Below are 19279 nucleotides of genomic sequence, written 5' to 3'. Positions count from 1 at the left end.
GGACGTGAAGGACACCGTTAATTTGGGGGCATATGCAGGGACCACTGTGAGCTTCTTGTCGGCGAGGTCCAGAACCACCCGTAGCTCTCAGGTGTCTGTCTGTGCTACCGAAGCCAGGGCTCCGTGGAGAGTGATTCTGAAGACATCCCTGTTTTGGAACACTGAGCAAGGCTCCCAAGGGAAGAGACAGGAGAATAACCAACCGACCCTAGTCTAACAAACTGGAGTTCGGACACCCAATCAGTCACGAAGCTCTCTCCATCACACACACACACACACACACACACATACACATACAGAGGCACAGAGCCTGCAACTCAGGATAACAGACTGAAAAGCAACCATTCTAAGTGCCACCAAACAAAGGGGACCCAGCATCTCTCCGGACCCCCTGCGGACTTTCAGGGCAGAGTCTTAAGATGTCAGCCTGCCTCTCCCAGAGCCCGACACGGACTCCGCTTGCGTTCCATTTGCCGTTTTCCTCTTCCTGGAGCCTTGCTTCTGCTTCCGCAGGTAGATGGCCGGCACCAGAGCCTTTGTCTCCCGGATGCAGGGGAGGGTGTTTTCTCTTCCAGAAGTGGGTGCCCTGGGTGTTATGTCTTCCAGCCACCTGTTCAGAGCTCCCTGACCTTTGGACCAACTCCGTTATTTATCCTAGTCGATTTCATAGCTTCTTGTAGCTGAATCACTCAGGCGAGGCAGACTGCCTTCAGGGTGGGGACGTGAATTACCCCACCGGGACCACAGGGTCCCTCTTTTCTCTACGGGGTAGCTGGCTGGGCGGGGTAACGGCCTTATCTGTCCTGCTGCACATGGAATTAGCTCCTTTCTCCCTTTCTTTTTTCATCTTCAACTTGGTCTCTCCGGGTCCTCACCCACTTGGAGTTCCACATGCTCTCTGTTTTATTTCATCCCTGAATGCATGTTTTTAGGGGGCCTGGGTCGACGACTTTTCAGAGGTGTTAGAATTCAATTGTAAAGTGATAAACCTTGGTCACAGACTCAGATCTGAGATGCCCCATGGATATGAACACAGGGAAGATGAGGGCAGGATGACTGGATGCCTTTCCTTGGAGTCCAGTGTTTAACCTGGTGTTCATTTCAGAGGCTTTCTTTTTTTTTTTTTTTTTTGCGGTACGCGGGCCTCTCACTGCTATGGCCTCTCCCGTTGCGGAGCACAGGCTCTGGACACGCAGGCTCAGCGGCCGTGGCTCACGGGCCCAGCCGCTCTACGGCATGTGGGATCTTCCCGGACCGGGGCACGAACCCGTGTCCCCTGCATCGGCAGGCGGACTCTCAACCACTGCACCACCAGGGAAGCCCGAGGCTCTTTCTTATTGTAATTTCACACACTGTATATATGTACCACATCTTCTTTATCCATTCCTCTGTCGATGGACATTTAGGTTGCTTCCATGTCCTGGCTCTTATAAATAGTGTTGCTATGAATATTGGGATGCATGCATCTTTTCAAATTAGACTTTTTCCCGGATATATGCCCAGGAGTGGGATTACTGGATCATATAGCAAAGGAGCTGCTGTCTTGAAGCCAGGAGAAAGGGACAAAGTTTACAAGCTTGGGTCGTTTTAACCTTGGGTTTCCTAAGTCTTTGGTGAATATAATCTCATCGTAGAAGCACCCTAGAACTTAGGTTTGCTGCAAAAGAGCATCGGCAAGCTTGATCCATTCATCCCGGTTGTACATACAGAGAACACCAGACTGTTTCTCTTCAACCTTCTGGAACTGAGATGACCTTTTTAAAACCCCAAACAAGTTGACTGACAGAAAAATCAAACCATGTGAAGTACGACTTAAGGAACCGAACACATCCGCCACGGCGTAGGCTGAGTTCTGGTTCAGGTTGCTAAGGCAACAGTTTTTTAATTCACAGGTGAATAAACCCCACAGCTGTCTTCCTTTATAGATCTGAGGTTTCTAGAAACTAAAGTCTGCTTAAAAACACACATGGAGAAAGTAAACATTTCATTATCTATTAACAAAATCGCGCATAGTAAATTCTGATCAGCTGTAATTATCTGGATGTACAAAACCCTCTTCTTTCTTTCAAAACAACCCAACCTCGTAAAAGCCAAGCATGCTCTATCCTTAGACGATCTCAGACTATCCCTAGTTTCCCACCTGACTGGCACTGTTCAAAGTGAATTACTCATACATAAAACGCTGGGTTTGAGATTTATCTTTCCAAGATGTTTATTTTCCTTGCCTACCTAAATGTGTTTGCATTTTCTTGTTGAAATATTGCATAGTCTATAATTTGTTAAAAGGAAATATTTAAAAATAAGTTGTAAATCTGACGGTGTGTGAGCTGGGCCAAGGTTCTGCATGACACAGAAAGCAGCCCAGCTCCCCTTAGCCAGTCACTCAGAGTTTCCTCCAAATGGATACCAACTCATGATCCAAGCATCCCATAGTCAGTTTCCAAGGGTCAGAGCAAGGGTTGTCCAGCTCTGTGTGAAAATTTCCAGAATCACTTATTTCCAAGGCAGCCCATCGGATGTGATGATACAGATGGTGAGACGTTCTACTCTGGGGTTGGACTACGGTTGGGTTTTTTGTAAAGTTTACCTTTTGTAGACTTTGTTATAAATTCAGCTCCGTCCTAAAGAGCAGCCCAGACCAAGGTGGACTTCCCCATCCCTAGAGTGGCCTTCCTGTCTCTTTCTGGAGTTGTTTGGGTCACACTCTTTAGGGCACAACTTGGATTTTCTTGATAGCGAGGGTCACTCTTTATATGGCACACTCTGGGCTCTCAACATCCCATGTCAGGGCCACACGACAGAACAGAGCCCCGCCCTAGATTCTGAACATGTGATAGCATAATGTGACAAAGCATCCTTCTTTTCAGGACTCTATCTTTCTAGCAACATTGCTTCTGGTTATATTCGCTTGATAGCCTCCTGGTTAGGAATGGATTCGATGAGCCATATGGGATTTAAGGATGGTTAGACCCTCTTGGGTTGGTTGGATCTAACCTTTTCTGTGTTTCTTCAGTTCGGGGGAGATTTTCAACTGTTAGTTGTCCAAATATTCTTTCTCCTTCTCTTCGATTCTTTCTCTTCTTTCTGTCTGGGGCAATCATTGGAGTTTTGCTGGACTTTTATAATCTTCTGGATGCCTTTTGAAAGGCTTCTTGGAGGAGCATCTTCTCAGTTATATTATTGGTTCAACAATTCCCTAAGTAAAGAACACTGTATAGTTACCTCACATGTTGAATTATTTATCACAATTTTTAATTTATGTTTATTAATTAATTTTTTATATTTATTTATTTATTTTTTGCGGTACGCGGGCCTCTCACTGTTGCGGCCTCTCCCGTTGCGGAGCACAGGCTCCGGATGCGCAGGCTCAGCGGCCATGGCTCACGGGCCCAGCTGCTCTGCGGCATGTGGGATCTTCCCAGACCGGGGCACGAACCCACGTCCCGTGCATTGGCAGGCGGGCTCTCCACCACTGCGCCACCAGGGAAGCCCTTATTTATTTTTGACCACTGTGTGGCTTGTGGGCTCTTACTTCCCTGACCAGGGATTGAACCTGGGCCACGACAGTGAAAGCACCGCATCCTAGCCACTGGACTGCCAGGGAATTCCTTTACTTATCACACGGTTTAAAATATTCCACAAGCTGGGACCATGGCAAAGGACGGTAGAAGTTATAATGTCCCGTTTCCAAATTCAGGTTTTCTTTCCCTTTCTTTCTCTTTTTTGCTTGTTAATCTCTCATGAACCCACATGTGAAGAGAGTGGTCTCTGTCACCACCTGGATTTAGCTGCATGGGAGAAATTCATGGGGGACTTATGTCACAGGGGTATTGTGATGTTTGTATCGACTGCTGTTGCATTTGCGGGAGGCTTCCCGGCCGTAGTCGTGGGGCACCCTGTACAGAATGACCTTCCCCGATGGGGTTCGGATCTCACTGTCTGCCGTCCACTTGGAAGACGGAGCCCCGATATCTGGAGAATTCAGAGTCCTTCTTCTCCACACCTCTGTCACACCGAACTTCCCCAGCAGCAACCCATGTGTCTCTCCCAGGACTGGACGCTTTATTTTTAAATCTCACAACAAATACTGGTGACAGGTCTTATCTCCATTTTATAGAGGAAGAGGGAACATTTTGAAAAAGCTTAATTAACGGACTCCAGAATCTTAGTCCTCACGCAGAGCTGTGTACTGTGGTCTCCCCCATGCACCAGTGTCCCTCTGTGCACTCGTGCACACACCACATACATTTACACACACACACACACACCTCACACATACACAACCACTGGCTCCTTTTGTTCCTTTGCTCTGGGCACAGTAACGAGCTATTCCCAGTGTGCAAAGTAGGAATGGTTAAGTGGGAAACTTAACTTCCTGCTTCAGTGTCAGTCTCTCCCAAGGGTTTTTATTTATTAAAAAAAAATTTTTTTTTTCTCTGCATTGCTCAGCTTGTGGGATCTTGGTTCCCTGACCACGGATGGAACCCGGACCTCGGCAGTGAAAGCCCGGAATCCTAACCTCTGGGCTACCAGGGAACTCCCCTCCCAAGGGCTTTTAAAAAGAATAAAAGTAAAGAGAATGAGACAACGCTGAAGGGAAATCTCCCTGTAGCATCTTAAGGTGTGAGGTGATCTTGCACGGAAGGGTCAGTATGGGAAGAATGGAAGCACCCACCAGGTGGTGGCTTTGGCCAGCTCTGCACAGCAGCCCAGTTTGTGATGGGAAAGGGGATGGATCCAAGGAGAGATGGAGTGACTTTGCCTATGCGTGACTTGTTTTGTTTTGTTTTGTTGTTGTTTTTTAAGGTTTAATTTTATTTATTTATGTTTGGCTGCATTGTATCTTTGTTGCTACGCGCAGGCTTTCTCTAGTTGCGGCGAGTGGGGGCTACTCTTGGTTGCGGTGTGTGGGCTTCTCATTGCAGTGGCTTCTCTTGTTGTGGAGCATGGGCTCCAGGCATGCGGGCTTCAGTAGTTGTGGCATGCAGGCTCAGTAGTTGTGGCTCGTGGACTCAGTAGTTGTGACTCGCGGGCTCTAGAGCGCAGGCTCATTAGTTGTGGCACACGGATTTAGTTGCTCCGTGGCATGTGGGATCTTCCCGGACCAGGGCTCGAACCCTTGTCCCCTGCATTGGCAGGCAGATTCTTAACCACTGCGCCACCAGGGAAGCCCTGTGACTTGTTTTTGATGCTGTTTCACCCATGACTGCCAACCGGACACCCAGGCATCGATAGAAATCAATGAAATAGATTGAAATGCGTGAATCATCATCCATAGACAGCATGCAGAGTAGATGCTGGAGGCCCCAGAGCTCCCTGAAGCTGCGTCCCAAGGCTTTCCAAATGCTCTCACATCCTGTTTTCACAAACCACCGAGGAGCCAGTGTAATTTCCACCCAGTAGAGATAGTGGCGCTTAGATCAGCTGCAAGCAAGCCGCAGCCTCCCACTCCAGCTTCTGCAAGAGTTGGCTGGGAGGACAGTTAAATGGTCCCAATCAGCTAATGAATATACAAAATGAAATTATCCTTTCTGCTTGGCCGTTGCTCCCCAAATGTGTCATTTTCTTATTCACGTAGTTATTAGCCATGATCAAGTGGAAATTTATTTTTTTTTAATTTTTAAAAAATTTTAGTGTAATATAGTTGTTTTACAATGTTGTATTAGTTTCAGGTATACAGTAAAATAATTAAGTTATACACATATATATTATATATCTTCTTTTTTTACGTTCTCTTCTTTTTTATATTATGTCTTTTTAGACCTTCTGCCCATTTTTGGATTGGGTTGTTGTTTGTTTTTTTGATATTGAGCTGCATGAGCTCTTTGTATATTTTGGAGATTAATTCCTTATCCGTTGCTTCGTTTGCAAATAATTGACATACACACACGACTACATATAAAATAGATAACAAATAAGGACCTACTGTGTAGCACAGGGAACTCTACTCAATACTCTGTAATGACCTATATGGGAACAGAATCAAACAAAAGAGTGGATATATGTGTATGTGTAACTAATTCACTTTGCTGTACACCTGAAACTAACACATTGTAAACCAACCGTACTCCAATAAAAATTAATTTTAAAAGTCCATTTAAACTATATTCTGAAGCACAGGAAACCCCATCACCATCAAAAAAAAAAAAAGATACTGGTGAGGTTTGAGCTCTTACCCGTAGGGGAATATGGAGGAGAGGAAATTATCCAAAACAATGATTGACAAAGCGCAGTGGGAGAGGTACAGAGAGCAGAAGAGGATGGTGTTGTGGAGATCAGAGAGGAAACGTTTCTGGGGGAGACACAGGAATGAGCAGCTCCAAGAAGATGGGTTCTTGGGTTGGAAAGGAGATCGTGCCGTATTTCCCGGGGCAACATCACAGCAGTGGTGGGTCGGGCTGAGCAGTCAATGTAACGGGAGAGAAATGAGTGTGGTCCATGTTCGAGCACATTCGGTGGGGACAGGCAGGGGAAGGATGGGACAGTAGCTTCAGGGAAGGAGGAGGAAGGTCTCGGGAATGCCTGAGGATGTCTGCCATTTCTTTTTTCCTTTTAAAAATGCCCAGCCCCATCTGACATCTGGCATTTATGTCACGTTGGTGGAAGCAAAGGAGAAGAAAGGGCGGAAGAGAATGTCAGGGAAATGCCTCACGCAGAGAGGAGTGGGTGGACGGCTGTGGTGGGAGGGGCAGCAGATGTCTGTGGTCAAGACATGAGTTATGAAGGGGCCAGAGGGGGAGGCTGGAAACAGTGAGGAGGTTGGAGTTTGCGAGGGATGACTGGACACTCACGCCGGAGGTGCCGCTTCCCATGAAGATAGACCACCAGCACTGCATCTAAGGTGGACAGAACACGCCTTGAGTGATGCTGATGCCATAAAGCTGACAACATCCCTGAAAGCTGTCCCCATTCTTATGAGCCATTTCTTCACGTCCCTTGATAGAATGACAGGACATTCTCACTGATGGTTTTTTACCCTCTTCCATGCATTTCCCTTGGTGTGAAATACAGCGCTGAGGAAGCTGTACGGCTTCTTCTCTTTTCTTTCTTTCTTTCTTTTCTTTTTTTTTAACTTCACAGAACTCCCGAAGTCCCATCATTCTACAGGAATCAGATTGATGTCATCTAAACCTCAGCATATGCTTTTCGTTAAGGATGGAAAGTTTCTTTCTCATCACCAAAGGAGTTTATGAGAGACCTGAGGGTATAAGTGAAACACGTTATTACTAAAAAAAAAAAAAAAAAAAAAAAAAAAAAAAAAAAAAAAAAATGACCTGTATCTTTGGGAAAATTATCTGGAGATATGAAAACATATAGGAAAGTTAATAAAAAGGGATTCTACACTGTTTCTATCAAATGTTCCATCCTCTGTAACGTAATGTCTTTTGTCAACTTATGAGAGCAAAGCATATGGTGCTTAATCACAGCATCTTGAATTCATATGGAGAGGCTGCATATGTGTCCATTATTTTTGAAATATGCTAAATGGACAGATTCTGGAAGTTCCAGATGTGAAAATTAAAATAAATAAATAAATAAATACAGTTCATCCCCTGAAGTTTTGTCAGAATCCCTTAGGACTTGTTCATGTTTCTTACTTTAGTAAGAGCTTTTACTAACACTACTACGGGAGTAGTACTGCTTTGGGAGAAGCTAGTTGTCTGGAAGGCATCCCCGCCGCCATGTTTCAGTGGCCGTGAAAGATTTTCTCTTCTTTCTAGGAGAGTTGATATTTGTTTGCCTTTTCTGACAAACTAACATTTTGGAGCCATGAGCTTGTTTCCAAGGTCCCTTTCCTCTTGCCTTCCAGGAGAGAGCAGAGTGGAACAGAAATGGAAGGGGATGGATGCGCCAGGGCTCAGGATAATGCAGGGGAATCGTCCACTATAAAAGATAACTTCATTTTCTCTTGGAGAGACACCATGAATGGGGGAAATATTGGCTGGGGGTCTGGACCCAGTTTGTCCCTCTAACCTCTTGGGACCTCTCTGAGATATCTATAAACTCTGAAAGGGGAAACTCCCAAGGTTCGTTTTCATTCTAACAAACCCTGCTTGTTTCCCAATCCATGTGGATGGAATTAGGGTTAATCTTCCAGAGAGCAGTGGGACTGGTCATCATTAAAAAAACATCACCCTTCAAAACTGTGACAACTTCTTCCTCTCATAGTCTGAATCAGTGTCCCCAGAGATATCAGGTCTCTGTCTTTAGAACTGGGGAATGTGACCTGATTTGGAGTAGAAATCTTTGCAGACTGTCATCTTCAGAACTCAGCCTTGTCTGAAAATGCATCCAGTCAGGGTTAGATTTTTTTTTGCTTTTATTTATTTATTATTTAATTTTTTTATTGAGGTCTAGTTGATTTACAATATTATATTCGTTTCAGGTGTACAGCGCAATCATTCACCATTGTAAAGGTTTGTAGTTATTATAGAATATTGGCTGTGTTCCCCATGTTCTACAATATATCCTCATGGCTTATCTGTTTTATACATAATAGTTTGTACCTCTTAATCCCCTACCCCTCTATTGCCTCTCCTCCTATTCTCTCTCTGCACTTGGAACCACTAGTTTGTTCTCCGTATCTGTGTGTCTGCTTCTGTTTTGTTATAGTCATTCATCTGTTTTATTTTCTTTTTAGATTCTACATATAAGTGGTAACATGGAATATTTGTCTTTCTGTGTCTGACTTATTTCACCTAGTATGATCATTTCTAGGTCCATCAATGTTGCTGCAAATGGCATTATTTCATTCTTCTTCATGACTGAGTAACATTCCATTGTATATATATGTACCACATCTTCTTTATCCATTCCTCTTTCGATGGACACTTCTGTTGCTTCCACGTCTTGGCTGTAGTGAATACTGCTGCTGTGCACACAGGGGTGCATGTATCTTTTTGAATTTGTGTTTTCATTTTCTTCAGATACATAGCAGGTTTGAAAAGGGGGGATGAAGGTCCACAGCAGAACATGAAGAGGGAGATCCTTTCCTAACACGTGCTGGGGGTAGAGCCATGAGGTTGCCGAAACCTTCTTGTCCCTGGGATTCCCGAATCCTGATCATCCAGGCAATGCATGTCCATCCAGACTCCCGCCCTGCCTGGACTTGGCCTCGGAACCAGGAAGCTCTAAAAAGGCTGAGAGATCGAGGCAGGTCACCAGCAGAAACTGGAAACAAATGCTCCATCTTTAGATTTAGGTCACTGCGTCTCCCCGTGGTGGAAAGCACACCGTTCCTCATCCATCTGGTGTATCTGTAGAGCATAACGGGCACCTCACCACAGCCTCTGCCAAAGCTGTCAACGATGGGTGAGGTCAGCCTTGAAAATAATGTTCCAAACATGTTGGACCTCCAGATTCTTTCAGTGTGGAAAGCTAGAATTCATTTATTAACAGCGTAAGTACATTTCCCTTGAGGAGCAAATGAGAAGAACATGGTCACCTGCTCCAGGCAAGCGAGACACAAAAGGAGGTGGAAGGAAGTCCCCTCTCTCAGAGGGGCTGTGGGTTCCTTGCAAAGGAGTTGTTACTATTTATGGGGAAGGTCATCAGTTTTTCTGAAGTGAGTGTGCTAGCAAACTGAGAATTTTAAAAGAATAAGGTTTTTAAAATTTGATATACAACACTTAAATGTAGAAATGGCAATTTATCTTTAATTAACTAATTTATTAATTTTTGACTGCATTGGGTCTTCGTTGCTGGGCACGGGCTTTCTCTAGTTGCGGAGAGCGGGGGCTACTCTTCGTTGCGGTGTGTGGGCTTCTCATTGCGGTGGCTTCTTTTGTTGCGGAGCTCAGGCTCTAGGCGCGTCGGCTTCAGTAGTTGTGGCACGTGGGCTCAGCAGTTGTGGCTCGCAGGCTCTAGAGCGCAGGCTCAGTAGTTGTGGCGCATGGGCCTAGTTGTTGCACGGCATGTGGGATCTTGCCGGACGAGGGCTCGAACCTGTGTCCCCTGCATTGGCAGGTGGATTCTTAACCACTGTGCCACCAGGGGAGCCCAGAAATTGCAATTTTTAACTCATTTGAAATGGCTGTCCTCTAATTGCTGTGCTACTCTATGTGAGAAACTCAACTGCATGGGTGTGGGTATAAGCATAAGTTCATATAATATGTAATACATATTATTGTAGCTATCTATCATCTACCAGTGTTTCATATCTATCAATCATCTATCTACTCTCATCTATCAAATTTATCACTTTCCTCTATCCATATCTATGTGTCTATTATCTATCTCTCCATCCACCAATCATTTATCTGTTCTATCATCTATCTACCATCTATCGAATGTATAAATCTTTCATCTATTCATATCTATCTCTCCACCTATCACCTGTCATTTATCTGATGTATCTATCTTTCCATCCATCCATCCATCCATCTGTCTATGTATCTATCTATCCATCCATCCTTCTATTTGTCTGTCTGTCTGTCTCTCCATCCATCCCTCTATCTATTTATCTATCCATCCATCCATGTATCTATCTATGTATCTATCCATCCATCCTTCTATATGTCTGACTGTCTATCTATCTACCTACCTCTCTCTCTATCCATCCTTCTATATGTCTATCTATCTTTCTATCTGTCTATCAATCTATCTATCTGTCATCTCCCCAGGAAATCATTCACACATAATACCCTCAATGATTCTGCCATTATTCTCATTCTTCAGGTGAAAAAGCACCTGATGGAGTCACCAGTTACCTGAGGAAGGGGACACAGCCATAGGAGATGGAGCTGAGACGTGGCCTCACCTACCCTTTTCATTAAAGGTGTGTGATTCACAATCACACTTACCTTTGACCTGCTCCAGCGTCATGGTTACCCATATTCATTTGTATACACAACTATATTCAATTTTGTTATTGTTCTGTAGAATACCTTGCAGTAATTCAGTCAGCATTATAAATACCCACTGAGTATTTAATTGTATTCCACCTTACTATTACTGTTCAGAGTCCCTGGAATACATCTTTTAACCCAGTTTTTTGAGTTTGTGAAAGAGTTCTCTCTGATAGGGTACAGAAGGTGAATTTCACTTGTATGAGCTTCTGAATCACAAGGATTCCAAAGGAGTGGGAATTTACAGTACAGCCGGCTTCTAGAGAAGCCCATGGGAGCCCATAGAAGTGCCTTGCTACCTTTGACCAGCGCTTCTGGTCATGGCTAAATTTGGTTCTTTGTTTTACTGTTGATGTAATAATCAGTTACTCTCTGATTACTATTAAACTATTTGAACTATTCCAGATGTCGTTTAAAAACATCTCACTTAATGTTCTCGCTCCCCCCAGGAGACAGGACTCAAAGGGCTCAGTTTGACCATGGGAAGCAGCCCAGGGACCAGAGCCCTGTTTCCATGGCAGGTAGAGGTAAGTAAGGAAGTGCCATACAGCAGTTCTCATTGCTTCAAATTATGTTTGCATGAAATACCTCTTGATACTTCACAAAGAGAGTGCATTGCTCAAATCCAGATGTTTTATGGGAGAGTGATGGAAATATTTGTATGGCTGAATTCTAAGCCTGAAGTTGAAGCATTTCCTTCGCTGAAATGTTTGAGGACTTTTTAAAATTTAACTTTATTATTTTATTGAACGGTAGTTAATGTACAATATTATATAAGTTACAGGTTGTACAATGTAGTCATTCACAATTTTTAAAGGTTATACTCCATTTATAGTTATTATGGAATAGTGGGTATATTCCCCATGCCGTACAATATATCCCTGTGGCTTATTTTATACATCATAGTTTGTACCTCTTAATCTCCTCCCCCTATCCTGCCCCTCCCCCCTTCCATCTCCCCACTTGGAACCACTCGTTTATTCTCTATATCTGTGAGTCTGCTTCTGCTTTTGTTTTATTCACTAATACCAGCTGTATTTTTTAGATTCCACATATAAGTGATGTCATACAGTATTTGTCTCTGTCTGTCTTATTTCACTTAGCATAACGTGGAGAGAACTTTCATTTATAGGGAAGATATTAGCTATGCTGAGGGACACTCACCACCCAGTCTGCCATGAGCCCCCATGACAGATGTAGAACCATACTGTTTCCATGGTCAGTTATTAGGGTTTATGCGTCTGCCCTTACCCAGGCACAGAAAACGTGGATTTTTCCATGCCTTTGCCAGACGGTACGACATTAAAATGCCATTCATTTGGGTCAACCAACCACTTGAAAGATGCAATATTTGGGGAGGATGGCTTGAAGGACCATGGCTCGTAGATAGCGTAGGTGTTATTTTCAACTCACCCTGGACCACCCAAAAGCTGAGTTCTTAGACCAGTGCTGTTGTAGTTCTCCACAGGATTGCTACCTCCCTCTGCATAGTACTTTGTTAGTACGCACTGGATGTTAAAATGAAAATATTTATAGCAGAGTGCATTTCCAAATTATGTCACTGTGCTCCCTGTGGGGGAATTATTGAAAACATTTTGGGGATTAATGACTCAGAGATATGACTGGAACAGCTTTTCTTCCCAGGAAGAATTGTTGGGAAATGGTTATTCACAGAACAGAAGGGGTATCACTTTTTCCTTTGGCTGCCAAGAAGCTCAGAACTCAATTATTTTTAAATATCTTGTCATTGTGGTTCACAGGGACATAAAGACATTTCAGGTGAAGCAGTTGAAGGAGCAGTACATTTTTAAATATTCTGTCTTCTGAGGGACAGGGATAAATTGGGAGGTTGGGATTGACACATACACACTACTATATACAAAATAGACAACTAATAAGGACCTATTGTAGAGCACGGGGAGCTCTACTCAGTACTCTGTGATGACCTATATGGGAAAAGACTTTGAAAAAGAAGAGATACATGTGTATGTATAAGTGATTCACTTTGCAGCACACCTGAAACTGACAGAACATTGTAAATCAACTACACGCCAACAAACGCTTTAAAAATAAATAAATAAATACTCTGCCTTCTAAAATCTTTGTGATGGTCAGATGAAATTTATATTTGTTTGTAGAATTGCAAACATATACAAAAGCAGGGAGACGAGTATATTGTTCCCCTCATATACCCATTCCACTGAGTGATTACCACCCCCTGGGTAATCTTGTTGAATCTATAGCCACACCCACTCCCCTCCTGGGACTTCCAGGCTCTTTTTGAGGCTAATCACAGGCCTCAGACAATTGCATTCAGTTATTTAATGATATCTTATTTTGTCCTGCATATTCTCAAGCCATAGACACAGTACATGTAAGGCATGTGGTGGAGAGGCAGGCAGACACATGCATATTTGCACAAACTCATGTGTTTTTTCCATGAGTCACTCAACTTCTGCAGCCGTGCTTGGGTTTGCACTCACTCTCAGCCTTGGAAACTGGCCCAAGACCATCCCTTGCTGGTGAGAGGGTGTCCAGTTGCCAGGTCTGTATGGTGGTGATGGCTCTTACCCAAAATTGCTCCTTTCCTTGGACCCCAATGGCATTTTCCAGAGTGGAAAGATGCAATATAAAAATAAAAGTGTATCTCCCGTTGGAGTTGGAGGAAACCAATCATTCTTTTCTTCCCTCACCCTCTCGTATCTGGAATCACTACCAAGGGCTGCATTTACCAAGGAGACGATGCTGTGTCCTCCTTGGGATTCTGGGAGGAGAAGCCATCCTATCCTAGCATGAGATGACACTACATATGTGCCACCTGCTTAGATCAAGAAGTGACGTGAGTCCAATGCTTCTCAGTACTTCTCCCCTCGTCTGGGAGCCTAGAAGCCCAAAAGCCAGAGAGGCGACACTTGCTCTCCATCTTTTCTTTTCTTCAAAACGCCATGACTGCTTCCATGGTCCCGCCTGCCTGCATCCTTTCAGCTCACTTCTCGGAGATGTTTCCACATAAATCACCACCTAATGCACTATGAAATCACCCATGACGCTGTCCTCTGGAATGCGCTTCGGGGTAACAGCTGCCGTTGGGTTTCTGCTCTTGCAAAACTGGTATTTATGGTAATCCATTTAGCAATTATGATGATCTCGGTTTGTGGGAGCTTGGCAAGGAGATGACATGGCCTGGCTGCTTTGCAGAAGGAAAGGTAATGGACTGAGTTTTCCAGAAGGAGATGACTCAGCGCCTTGAAAGCTGTGCAGAGCAGGGCTGTGCGGTGCTCGTTAGAGGGGAAATGGGATCTCTTTAGGGACACACCCATTATTGGCGGCACCTGGGGCTGTCAAGGGTGGCGTGGGCCTTACAGACAATGTGTCCTCAAAGGTGGAAAACCCTCAGAAAAGCATCAGGAGATCATGTCTGTGGAATCTTCCATAGGAGACTTCTGCAGAATAAGGTGTCATCCCAACATCACAGAGACTGAGCAGCTAATGGTTTCTTAAGGTTTTTGCTTGACTTCTCCTCAAAGACGTACAGCACGGCTTGGCACCTGTGGTCTGTACAGAGCCAGAGAGGAAATATTGGGGGCTTTTTCGGCCCTACACGTCGTCTCAACTAAGCTCAGCCTTGCAACAGGTACACAGATATACGCGGTGCCTAAACGGATGCTCTGGGTTGTGTTCCAATAAAGCTTTATTGATTTGAATTTCACATAATTTTCAAGTCTCATAGAATATTGACTTTTTTCATTTCTTTTGACTTTTTTCCCCAACCATTTAAAAAATACATCCTTATTCTTAGCTTGTATACAGAAACAGGCAGCTGGCACGATTTGATGGGTTATTAATCTATGGGTTATTGTTTGCCATCTGCTAGTATAGATGACCTGTATTAGCATTCTGCAGGGAAACAGAACCCATTGGATATCTATCTATCTATATCTATATCTATATTTATATCTATATCACCTATCTGTCATCTATCTAGTCTGTATGTCTGTCTATCATCTATCCATCTCAGTCTATCTAATATTATCTATCTAATCCAATCCTCTATCAATCATCTATTGACCTATCTATCATCTATCTAGTTATCATATGTATCGTATCTAGCTAGCTATCTATCCATCTATTTAGCTGTCAACCTCTATCTCTATTATCTATCAATATCTATTCATCTATGTATGTCTGTATCTATCATCTATCTACTTATCATATCTATTATCTATGTATCTATCTATCTACAGAGAGAGAGAGAGAATTGTTTATGAGTAATTAATTGGCTCCCATGATAATGGAGACCCAGAAGTCCCACCATCTGCCATCTGCAAGCTGGAAACCCCTTCCTACTTGCTCACCTGAAGAAGAGAGAACTGAAAGTGACTGATCCGTGTCCCAGGATACTTCGCAGCTGGGATCGTCCCCTGAGCCAGATTCCTCCGGGTGCATCCACCGTCATTGCAGGAGTCCCAGAGATGAGCTTGAAAGGCTCACCATGAAGTACACATCTCCTGGCTAGCACCCTGCGGTGGGGTCCTCTGGAGATGCTGGGGCAGGGTCCGCTCCCCAGCCTTGGTGTCACGGAGACTGCAGAGCAGGGTGACAGTGTGCCGCTTCCATGCAAAGGTCCGAGGGGCTCTGGGTACTTCTCTGAACTCCACGGACCCTGGGGCTGTCATTCCTGTCTGTGAGCCATCCAGCCTGGCCCTCCCGTATCCCAGACATTGTTCTAAAAGCAGAACATTCGAAGCTCTAAATGCTTCTATGTGTGGAGGCTGATAGAATCCTCATTTTCCAGATGAGGAAGTTAAGATTTAGGGAGGCGAAGAGGTTTGAGAAGCTGGTGGCTAAAGGTGGTGCCGTTAATAAAATGAAACACAAGGCAATTCACCCATTCAGTCTGATTCCCCTGCTAATACAGCTACTGTGGTCCATGGCCTTGAGGACAAGGAAGGAGGCAAATGGAGAAAACAGATGCTGATTCTGTCCTCGTAATGTCCAAACAAGGAATTGCTTTTATCTGTCTGCAACTGGACTTAATTAGAACGTTAGATTGGTGAGCTGAAATCACCTGCTGGAGTTGGGTCAGACCGTCAGACATGCCTGTGTAAGTGGCTTTGTTTAAATACAGCCTGCGATGGATAATTTTATCTGTCAGCTTGGCCAGGCCACAGTGACCAGTCAAACAGTTTAGATGTTTCTGGGAAGATATTTTATACCTGGAATGAACATCTGCATCAGTAGCCTTTGAGTAAAGCAGGTGACCTGCTGTAAGGTGGGTGGGCCTTATCTAATCAGGTGAAAAACATAAGAGAAAAACAAATTTGAGATCCCCCAGAGAAGAAGGAATTCTGCCTGAGTTGCCAGCTTGCTGCCCTGATGACACTGGACGTATGACTGAAACATCAACTCTTACTGAATTTCCAGGCTGCTGGTCTGCCCTAGGGATTTTGGACTTGCCAGCCCTAAAATCATGTGAGCCAATTCCTTAAAATAACTTCTTTCCCTCTCTCGATAGATAGATAGATAGATAGATAGATGTGATGGATGGATGGATGGATAGATAGATAGATAGATATGATAGAAAAATAGCTAGATAGATACATGTGATGGATGTACCCAGCGGTACATTTGTAAAATTAAAATAGATGTATGATCGCATTGACACGTTATCACCCCAAGTCTGTAGTTTACATTAGGGTTTGCTCTTGGTGGTGTACACTCTGTGGCTTTGGGCAAATGTATAATGACATGTATCCATCATTTTATCATCATACAGAGTAGTTTCACTGCCCTAAAAAATCTCTGCTCTGTCTGTTCATTTCCCTTTTTCCCCTAGACCCTGGCAACCACTGATCTTTTTGCTGTCTCCATATTTTGTCTTTTTTTTTTATCATGTCATAGAGCTGGAATCACACAGTAGGTAGTCTTTTCAGATTAGCTTGTTTCGTTTAGTCATATGCATTTAAGTTTCCCATGTACTTTTCTTTTCTTTTCTGTAGTTATGTTTTTAATATTTACTTTTTTATCAGGGTACAGTTGCTTTACAATGTTGTGCTATAGCTCCTGCTGCACAGCAGAGTGGCCTTACTGTATGTATGTATACACGTATCCCCTCCCTTTTGGATTTCCCTCCCATCCAGGTCACCACAGAGCACCAAGTAGAGTTCCCTGTGCTATACAGCAGGTTCTCACTGGATATCTATTTCATACCCAGCGGCGTATATAGAGTTCAGAAAAAAAATTGTCTATGTGCCTATTTATAGTAATATCTATAAGCCTTTCAGGATCCCATCAGGGGGATTTCTCTTTCCCCAGCACCACCTCCCTCTCTGCTGTCATCAACTGACAATCACTTTTCTAGTTGTATTCCTCAAGTCATATATTCCAGATGTGGCAACTGGGCAGGCATGCACGTGGACCACTGACTCTATACATTTGTCATCCATAAGCACTCACTTCATTCAACGACCATTTCTTCATGTCTAGCCTCTTCACAAAATACATAGGAGTGAGGACTCACCCGATTTACCATTTTGGAAACGGTCTATAAATGTTAGAAAGTGTCCTGCCAATATCCATCCTGCCATGCTCAGCTCACAAAAACCCATCTCCTCTTCCAGGATCCTGCCCTAGACTCGCCCCGCCGGCATACATCGCGTCTCTGGGCCTCCACGGTACACGGGGTGACCCGCCCCCAACCCCCAGTGGAATGAAGTGATGTCCTCGGGCAGTGAGCCAGCCCAGTGAGGCATGAGGAAGATTGGAGCCATCTGGAAAGGAAATCTCCGTGAGTCTCTGTCTCTCTCTCTTTTTTTTTTTTTAATTTTTATTGGAGTATAGTTGCTTTACCATACTGTGTTAGTTTCTGTCGTACAGCAAAGTGAATCAGCTCTACTTATACGTATATCCCCTCTTTTTTGGATTCCCTTCCCATTTAAGTCACCCCACAGCAGTGAGTAGAGTTCCCTGTGCTACACAGTAGGTTCTCCTTAGTGATCTATTTTATACATAGTGTCAGTGGTGGATATATGGGAGATTGGGGTTGACATATATACTCCGTGATTCTCTCTAAATAGCCTGGGTTCAGAAGAAATGGAAGCTTGGCTAGCGGGTGGCAGGACCTCAGTGGTAGCACGGCCATGGGGTATGCAAACTGGACAGCCAACACCTGTAGCCATCTGATGACACCTACAATGGATACATCAAACATGGTGGGTGGCCCATGGCTTAGACGTCTCCTTCTACCACAAGCCCCCAGGGGTGTCTGATTGGAGCTGAATCATGACAAGCCAGAGTTGAACTTGCTGGGATAAGAGCCTGGAGCCAGACATCACTGTCTCTGTGAAGATTTAGGGGAGCACCAGGGACCACCCTCCTTGACCACTAGTTCTGGCATCAAGGAAACCAACTTGTCTTCTGAGAACAAATGGGCTCCTTGGGGAACAGGTGAACCACTGAGAAATGCATGAAAGATTCTCACAGCCATTGACAAAGAGGGTAAATCCAGGACGAAAATGGTGGTCAACCTCTCTCTACAAGAGAAAACCCGACCTGGGCACATTACCTTATTTGTGGTATTTTCCGCCTTGTGATCATTTAGAGCAGCTCAGGGATAGGACGGCTTTGTTCTAATCATTTGAGAACTTTGGCTTACGCTCTCCACTCCCCAACCCCGTTCTAAAAAAAAAAAATCCTCCAAATCTCTTCTTACCCTCCAGTTTTCCCCTTCTGAGGATGGTCCCACTGTAGTTGGCCCTTGAACCACACGGAGGTTCAGAGCACCAAAAATTCGAGTATAACTTATAGTCAGCACTCTGTGTCCATTTGTCCTCCATATACGAGGGTTCAACTAACTTTGGATCATGTGGTACTATCGTACATACTTAGTGGAAAAAATGTTCTTAGAAGTGGACCCACACAGTTCACACCTGTGTTGTTCAAGGGTCAACTGTATATATACATAATTCAAGTCAGAATCTGGAAGTGGGTGCTTACTGATTCCTTTCTTTCTGTCCTGATCCGAATAATGGTAAACCTTAGAGAATCTACCAACAAAGCAATACCCAGCCCAGCCACTTTTCCCCAAACCCACTGCGACACTTGGGTTTCTCCCTCCTGGTACTGAATCCGCCTCCTTCTGACTGGCCTCTTTCCATCAATGTCCTGGTCATGCTGGACCCAAGGTGTTAATGCACGTCAGACTTTTAGTCTGATGCTGGCACGCAGTAGGTGCTACAGAATTGTTACCCGTGATTATTCTGAGAGTAATTACCCACCCTACCTCCCAGTTATTCTTCCATTGTTATAACTCAATTTCTTGTGCCGCTTGAATGGTTTTCCTCCAAATTGCTACTGACATAAAAGCAACCTGGCCTCTTTAGTGATCAAACATCATGTATTAAAGGGCTTTCTGGGCAGAAGGATAATTCCAT

General features: G+C 44.1%; 1 long non-coding RNA gene across 1 annotated transcript; it reads left to right on the top strand.

The window, feature by feature from the left end:
- The first annotated feature begins 10692 nt into the window (after positions 1-10692).
- LOC309796347 lies at positions 10693-17552 on the top strand. Its single transcript, XR_014292429.1, has 3 exons — positions 10693-10777; positions 11297-11374; positions 17468-17552. It is a non-coding gene; the product is annotated as an uncharacterized lncRNA (long non-coding RNA).
- Positions 17553-19279: the final 1727 nt, after the last annotated feature.

This window comes from Mesoplodon mirus (assembly GCF_964341445.2).
Source record: "Mesoplodon mirus genome assembly, chromosome: X".
Classification (NCBI taxonomy): Eukaryota; Metazoa; Chordata; class Mammalia; order Artiodactyla; family Ziphiidae; genus Mesoplodon; species Mesoplodon mirus.
The sequence above is the reverse complement of the archived record's forward strand: the minus strand, read 5'-3'. Positions and strand labels throughout refer to the sequence as shown.